Source organism: Ambystoma mexicanum, chromosome 1q (assembly GCF_040938575.1).
Source record: "Ambystoma mexicanum isolate Mex_15411 chromosome 1q, UKY_AmexF1_1, whole genome shotgun sequence".
Lineage (NCBI taxonomy): Eukaryota > Metazoa > Chordata > Amphibia > Caudata > Ambystomatidae > Ambystoma > Ambystoma mexicanum.
In genome coordinates this window covers 990016460-990024339 of record NC_090922.1, presented here as the reverse complement: position 1 = coordinate 990024339, position 7880 = coordinate 990016460, and the positions used below count along the sequence as shown (strand labels likewise).

At 47.3% G+C, this 7880-nt stretch overlaps 1 non-coding gene across 1 annotated transcript; it reads right to left on the bottom strand.

Annotated features, from left to right (window-relative positions):
• Positions 1–1113: 1113 nt before the first annotated feature.
• Positions 1114–1275, bottom strand: LOC138565541 (U1 spliceosomal RNA). The gene has a single exon (XR_011301385.1). It is a non-coding gene; the product is annotated as a U1 spliceosomal RNA (small nuclear RNA).
• Positions 1276–7880: the final 6605 nt, after the last annotated feature.

Here is a 7880-nt window from a genome sequence, read left to right as displayed (position 1 = left end):
TCACAGGCAGTGATGGCCATGCAGTCCCAAGGATAGCTTTTGGTGTCATGGGCAGTGATCAAAGGTTAGTTGCTTGTGATTTCTTTCAGTGTCTATGTGTTAATATTTTTCAGAAATAGTGGGGGCGACCGAGCGTAGCGAGGGAGCTACAAGGTTCTAGGGAGGGTTTGGGGGGGTTCCCCCCCCAAGATTTATTTTTCAAATATGGGGTTGAAATGGTGCATTTTACAGCAGAAAAGTTGACCAAAAAGCCATAAGTGTACAATCAGTTCTAAAGGGGAACATGAAAATTCCATGTCACCAACAGCAGAAAAGAACATTTTACAACACAACACATGTTAATGATCAATGGGCCTCATTAGGACCCAGGTGGTAAGGGGTTTACGGCGGCGTAAACAGCGCCGACCCTTACCGCCTGATTCCGAGGTCCCTTAGCGCCATGGAGGTTTTAACACCTGCTTTTAGCAGGTGTTAAAATCCATGGCGCTAAGGGACCTTGTTGTTAATTACGCCACCGTAATTTACGGTGGCGTAATTAACGCCTTCCCCACTCCCATTATGCCCTATGGGGCAAAAATGGGAATGGGGAAGGGTAAATGGGTTAATGGGGACTTACCGCCCCACTCACCTCGGAATGGGGCGGTAAGTCCGCCAACCACCATGGCGTAAACGTCGTTTATGCCATGGTGGTAAAGGTATGACCCAGGCGGTAATTTACCGCCTGGGTCGTAATGAGGCCCAATGTGTCCACAGTGTAAGACAGCACTGTCACTGATGTAACACATTGTCATGCTGGTTGTACCCAAAATATGCCTCTGAAGCAACATGTCTATGCTGGCTGTTCCCAATTTAGGCCAGCATTGTCCTGTACAAAGCATGATTGATGCTGCCTGAGCATGTGCAGTGTGCCCAATACATATGGCAGCTTTTCTCTGTAATACACATTACTTCTGTGGTGATGAAAGAAGCATAATTCAATTCAACAGATAAAATGTGGAAAAGCGATCACCCAAAGGTGAACCTAATTGAAGAAACGCAATGTGAGCACAATCTAAAAGTATGCAACCTAGCAGGCCTAGTGCACACTTTACCTTTTCTTTCACCAATAAATCGGGGGGGAGAGCGCGAACGCAGTCCCCCACTACCAGACATAATGCAGTCGTGTATCCCGCATTTGGGAACATAGCAGGGGTCAGCAAATCCGATGTGCAATGGGTAAGTCTCACCCTGGGAGATCTGCCCTTGAGATCACATTCTCCCCTGCCAGCTAAGTATGAGTTGCATGCAAGAGGGCAGGGGTTGGGTCAGTTCTGGGAAGCCCCGCTAAGCGAGGGTGAGAAGGCAGGCCCTGACCCAGCCCCAACCCCCCAATCCCCGGAAGCTCTGAGCGTCTGCAGAGCTGCCTGTCCGCGTGTAGGGGGAAGCTCCAGCAGGCAGAGCCCAGCAGAAGAGCAGATTGTAGCGCAGTTCCTTTCTCCCATCAGGTGCTGCTCGGCCCGAGATTTGTATAAATAGCAGGATGGCTTGAGCAGGCCTGTTGCAGTCTGCTCACTGGCCTGTCAGCCCCACACGGGCCCATGGCCCTCCTGAGCGTAGCTGCTCAGCGCTGGCCCCATTCACACCATCATAATCATCCTGGACCTCGACGCTCCACCACCCCTGAATCTCAGAGTTCTGCTCAATGACAATGCTGAAGCTTTGACATCTTTGCCGTAACCATATGCCATGTTGTGTCAGCCGAGCCTGCACAGCGCCAAAGGCAAGTATTCCCTTGTCAGGGCCCAGAGGTCACTGAGTCTTCCAGTGCCATCCACTTGGCACGGCCTACTGTTCCCAGCGTTTTCTACCCACAAATCAGCACCACTGCCAAACAGAACTGCATCATTGGGGCCCATCGCTGCTGCTCTCCGACTTGACCCCAGCCCAGCGCAAAGGTACCCATGCTTCTGGTCTGATGCTGAAAAGCCTGGCTCTGCTGAGATCCGAAAGACAAGAACTATGGTATTTTGGGAACATAGTACTATTGTTTTTTGTGTTGCAACTGTATCAGCTCACACCTCTCCTGAAGGGTATAGGCTGCCCTCAGACTGCGCTACCAAAAGAGTGAAAATAAGTTATACCTGTTGGGCTTGCCTGTTTCACTTTTATGATTGGGATCACTGCTGCATGGGTATTAAGCACGTTATAAATAACCTATCATACCACTCGTATTTTCTCCAGAGCTGCAGCAACTATTCGAAGTGTACTCCGATCCATTTTGTGAACAAACTCAATCCACTAACAAACGAAAACTTTGGTTCCCATTGATTTGGATTTGGATTTTGTTTCCTTTCTATACATTTCTGGAGAGAATTTTTTGAAAGGTTGTTCTTGAGTGTGTAGATTATTTGCTATTGCCCACTTTTGCTGAATGGCAATTTCGACAAAACATTTTTTGCCGCATTTTTTTACGCTTTTTTACCCAAAAAAAATAGATGGTAATTTTGGGTAAAGTATATAGAAAGTGAGGGTGCAGGGGTTCTGCCACCGGTTTTTGTGGTAAAAAAAGCAATAAAATTGACCCAAATGAATGTGGCGAAATTGGCATTCGCCATAAAAAAGGCAGAGAAAGTTTATTGATACGATTATTTATGTGCCCACAGGTCAATTACAGCATGGCTGGGATTTGTAAGGGGGCCATGGTGATTGAATCGGGTTTACTGGTGAAAGGATGGTGATCCAGCACAGAGCGGCTCCTTTTGTGCCAATGTTTCCAAGTCTCCCCCCAAAAATATTGTGACTGATGATGCTGATAGCAGTCTAGTAGAGTGAGTGTGCGCTCAGAATTCTCATTCATCTTGTTCTTTTATGTGTCCCGAATAGAGCACAGAGTAGTTTTGCGCACAGGCACATTTAAAAAATAAAAAAATAAAAGTTTTTTTTATTTTTAACTCAAGCATTGTCCAACATACGGCCTGGCTGGCCACATAAAATGGCTTGGCGGGCCGCATTATGGCCCGCGGGCCGTACGTTGGACAACCTTGGTCTAAAGTAATATCATTCCATCCATTTTAACCTATTTAGAACTGCATAGAAATCGTGTGTCCATTCTGTGATTTCAAAGCTGCAAAAATGTCATCTGTCATTCTGAAATCTTGACTTCATTTCTGAAAATCTACCTCCACAAAAACATCTGTATCTTTTGAACCGTATGTCCTAGAAGCGGCACTGTCTCCTTAAAGCTAAGAATCTAAGCTTTCCAACAAACCCAGAACAACATTCCAACTCCTTATAGTTTTTCGGTAATCGCGATCAACACACTCGGAAAAAGTACCGCGAATTGCAAACTAGCTTAATTTCACCACTTGTAAAAAAATAGCTGCTTCTTGCTTGCAACTGCTGAATTTCATTTCAACCTGCTAATCCCTCATGAATCATTGCTAGTGTTGACCTGAACTAATTCAAAGTAGCTGTCACCTATCCTGAATCTCCTATAGGGAATTAAAATCATTTTTAGCATATTTTTCACTTCATTGCAAATCACATTTAAAAGTATTTTTGACTGTTTAAAAGCATACCGGTTTCTCTAAGCTTTCTAGGGGGGAACTGGAAGTTGAACTGCATTCTGATTGTATTCCTGAAAACCTGTGTGCCCTCATTTCCATCTCTTCATATTGCATAGGGGGGGGGAATGAGGAAAATGCGATCAGATTATCTCTTGTTGAAACCATATCCAGTTTATTTCTGTGCTGCATTCTTTCCATCATTGCTTTTCCTTGAAACCATACAAAGTATTCTCTGCTACCGTATCCTTTCTATACTAACTCCTAAATAATTAAAGAATTGTGCTACTGTAATCTTTTCCATTGTTGATCACTGTTCATACTCATAAGTGTGCTATCAAATATTAATTTATTCATAAAATTTTGATATATATATTGTTTAATTTTTCCAATAAACCTTTTAATTTGCAAGACAACCTACTTTTTGGCTCAGTGAGGTCAGGGAGATTCAAAGAGAGGGGCTTTATATAAGGGTTCATCATCCAGATTTAAGAACTTGACATAAAAATATATAAATAAGGGCTTCCATTGGGCATCCCAGACTAGCCATTGACTTAGTTGGATTGCTAAAATGAATCACTTACAGAGTGGGGCTCGTCCGGGATTCTGGATTAGATCTACCACTTGTGCAGCTTAATACAGTGTGCTAATGGACAGGATACAAAAATCCTGTTGGATCACCACGCTGTGTTACGCTGTAAAAGCACTCCTCAAAGGAACGCTCTAAGGAAATGTTCTGTTTTGCAAAATAAAATACTAACTTCTGTAAATCAGGAAGGAAATCAATTTCCAGAATGACGACACTGGTAGACATCAAAATAGCCAGAGAGCACCTCTTACATAAGCTATTTATCAGAGGCAAATGGACGGAACAGGATCAGACAGTGTGGTTGCAGGCAATCACACCCCAGATCACTGTAACAGGGTCAGATACATGGAGAGATCTGGGTCCCTTACATGTGGCCCTGAGTGAACTATACATGGCCCCTAAAGCCAAGGATGAGCACAACAAGATTGTCAGGATAGCGGCATATTGATATATGGGAGCCATACAGGACAAATGTGCTGAAGGCCAAGATCTGGCAAGTAGGAAACTGATGGCATTAGAGAAGGCCCAATCTGACCTGGACTCTTCTGAGGAGAGGCTGCACAGGAGCCAGGAATCAGAAAACTATAGTAGACAGTAAGTATATCATTAAAATAAAAGAGGATATGGATATCCTGCAACAGGAAAAGGCAGACCAGGATACCAGAATTCTGGCCTTGCAGAAGGAGCATCAAGAAGGTTTGGACTCCGTACTGCAGAGCCAGAAAAAGCTGGAGCAACAGATAGATTTCAACAAGGCATGCACAAAGCAGGTAGCCACCCTGCAAAGCCAATTGGGTAGAGAAAAAGAGGAGAGCAATAAATTGATTTTGAAAGACCTGGATACCCAGGGAGAGTTTGACGAAGAGCTCCGGAAAGCTGGTGCCCTTCAAAGGCAGAGGGACGACCTGGCGGCACAGAGGCAGGCTCTTGCTCAGGAAAGGGATACCTTAGGCCAAGAAGTCTGCCACTTAAAAAAAGAAAATGGAAGAAAATCACCTGGCCCTCCAGGAACTGGGTGACCTCCACAAAGAGCATCAGAACTTGTTAGAGCACACCAGGAGGGTGGAAGATGCTCTGGCAAGAAAGGAGCAGGCCAGTATGGACGGTACTCAGGGGGTAACCCTCTGCAGCAAAGACTGGCCCAGTACTCCAAGACTAACCAGGAAGCACAGAGAGAGAATGAGGCTCTCTGCCAGCACAATGATAGGCTTCAGCAACAGGTAGCCATGCAGGAGAGACTGAAAGAGTCTAGTAAGGCCTTGATTGAGGAACTGAAAGCGCAGGCTCTGGCAGGGCAACAAGGAGCAGGGGCTGATAGAGATGAGGTTCACTGGGAAAGGGAAACACCTGAGCATAACCTCAGGAGCCCTAGTATCAGAGGCCTCCATCTCTCCCAGTCCTTGGACTCTGCCACCCCCATGTCCCATGGTGCACATGAGCCCAGGTCCACGGGGATGGCAGATTACTAATGGGGCTCATAGGCCAGTACCTCCCAGGAATGGATGGGCAGGCATCTGGGTATGGGCACCCAAGTACAGTGCAATTTAGTGGGGAACCCCAGGAGAGTAGGCCCACTAAGGGCATCCTAAAAACATCTGCCCAGTTAGGTCAGCGGGGGGGGGGGTACTCATCAAATCCTGGCAGCAAAGAGGAATCTGAAGACTCCTCCGAACGTTACAGGACACAGGAGACCAGGTCACCACATTCTGCCAGCCATTCCCAGGCTCTCAGAATCTGGGAAAACCTGGAAGATAAGACGGGCACCTCTGGGAGCAGTGCTTCTGAGTCAGAGGATGAATGGACCACGGTTCCCCGAACCAAGAAGGCCAATAAGGCAAAAAGGGCCTTGCTTAAGGACCCCTTAAAACGAAGGCAATCAGGAGTGTCATCAAGCTTTATCACAAGAACACCAAGTATTCTGTGTGGGAACACTTGGAGCTCTTTGACCAAATGATAGAGACTTTCCATTTGAAAGACAGCAGTAGCTGCATGCAGTACGTCAAATGGACATTCTCCCCAGAATACTCCAGTTTCTTTGCGGGGCTGGAGAACCAAAATCATGCAAGATGGTCCACCTACAGGGCTGCCATCTTAAAGCACTTTTCTGTTCACAGAAATCCCCAAGAGGCTCGCAAGGCAGCCTACAATTTGCAATGTGGGGAGGATCAGGCCCCACAAGTATTTGTGCAGGAATTGAAGCGTGCCTTTGGGCAGACTACCAAAAGGGTGCGCACGGACAGCAAAGAATGTGTTAACATTTTATTCCATGCTTTGCCCAAATACATCATCACCCAGCTAGTGAGAGATTTTCATGAGAAAAGGTCACTAGACTGGCTCATTGAGCAGGCCACCCGAATCTATGAGGTGCAGAAGCCCATAGAAAATAAAAGTAATGCACAGAAAAGTCCCAAACCGACCAGCACCCCTGCTACTGCCAAGGTGGCAGAGGTAAAGGTTGCCCCCAATTTGGTGTTGGAGATGGGGGCATAAAAACGTACCTGCGCAGAATAATACTAAGCCCAGAAGGCCCTCGGGCCAGTCACAGACAGGGAGCCAAGGAGGTAGTCCCACAAATGGGGTCCCTCACTCCCCTGACTATGTAAGTCCCTGCTACAAGAGAAACCGACCCATCCTGGATTATGTGTGGACTCCTCCAGCCCAAGGGGGGGGATCCAGCCAAGCACCTAACCCAGGGAACTTCCCTCCTAACTTCCCACAGGAGAGCAGAAATTCCCAAAATCCTGGGCAGAACTTTTTCCCCAGGTATCCACCCAACTTCCAGCCCCAAAATCATCCATCCTTCTTTCCCCACTTCCCTGAGCCCAGACAACCTAATCCGGGAGAGGGGAGGCGAAGGGTGGAGGGGTACCCAAATCTTCCCAACCCGGGGTACTACCAGAGAAGGGATAGCTACCCTTCCCGGGATCAGCCCAGTGGAGAAAACAGAACCCTGAATCAGCCTGAGCGGGTTTCACAGTTAGAGCGCTAGGTCCAAAATATGCCACAGGATCTGGGTCACATGCTGAGGGCTCAGCAGAACCCCCAGATGAGCATGTCGGCAGAGAATGCCCCAAACTCTGGGCATGGTGCTCCAGAACAATGACGGGGCAGCACCCAGATAACCCACCGGTTCCCAGGGAAGAGGCACAAGGGGAAGGGGGGTGTAAAGCCTTGGAGGAAGCTTCCTTCCCCACTTGTAAACAGCCCCTGGAAACCCAGGAACCGGAAACAAAATCTCCTACCCCTGAAGGTCTGCCACCCTAGGAGCAGAGAGGAGGTAGGAGAAACAAAGCACCCAAACAGACCCACTTTGAGGAGGAGGTACAGATCTACCAATTTGAGGGAGAGGGATCCTCAGAGAATCCTGGGAAAAGGATAGCACCGCCCATCATCTCATCCCAGAACCAACAGCATCAAAATCCCCTGGATCAAACCCATTCTGGTGACTGCCTCTAAAAAGGGGGGGACGGCCCAGAACCGGAACCAGGGGAACCCACAATGTCTCCCATTTCTAGTTGCCAACTTTTTCTTTCAGATTCCCAAGACTCTTCACAGAATTCTGCCCAAATCTCTTCTCTTTCCTTGTCCAAAACCAGAGAATTTGCCCACCAGTTGTCCAAAAAATGTGCATTATCTGTGCCCCCTTGAGGAGAAGGAGGGAAGATACTATGCCCCGGTATAAGTACAGGGGCAGGGTACAATTTTGGCACTGGTGGACACTGGATCCCAAGCTATGCTTCTGTCCAGAA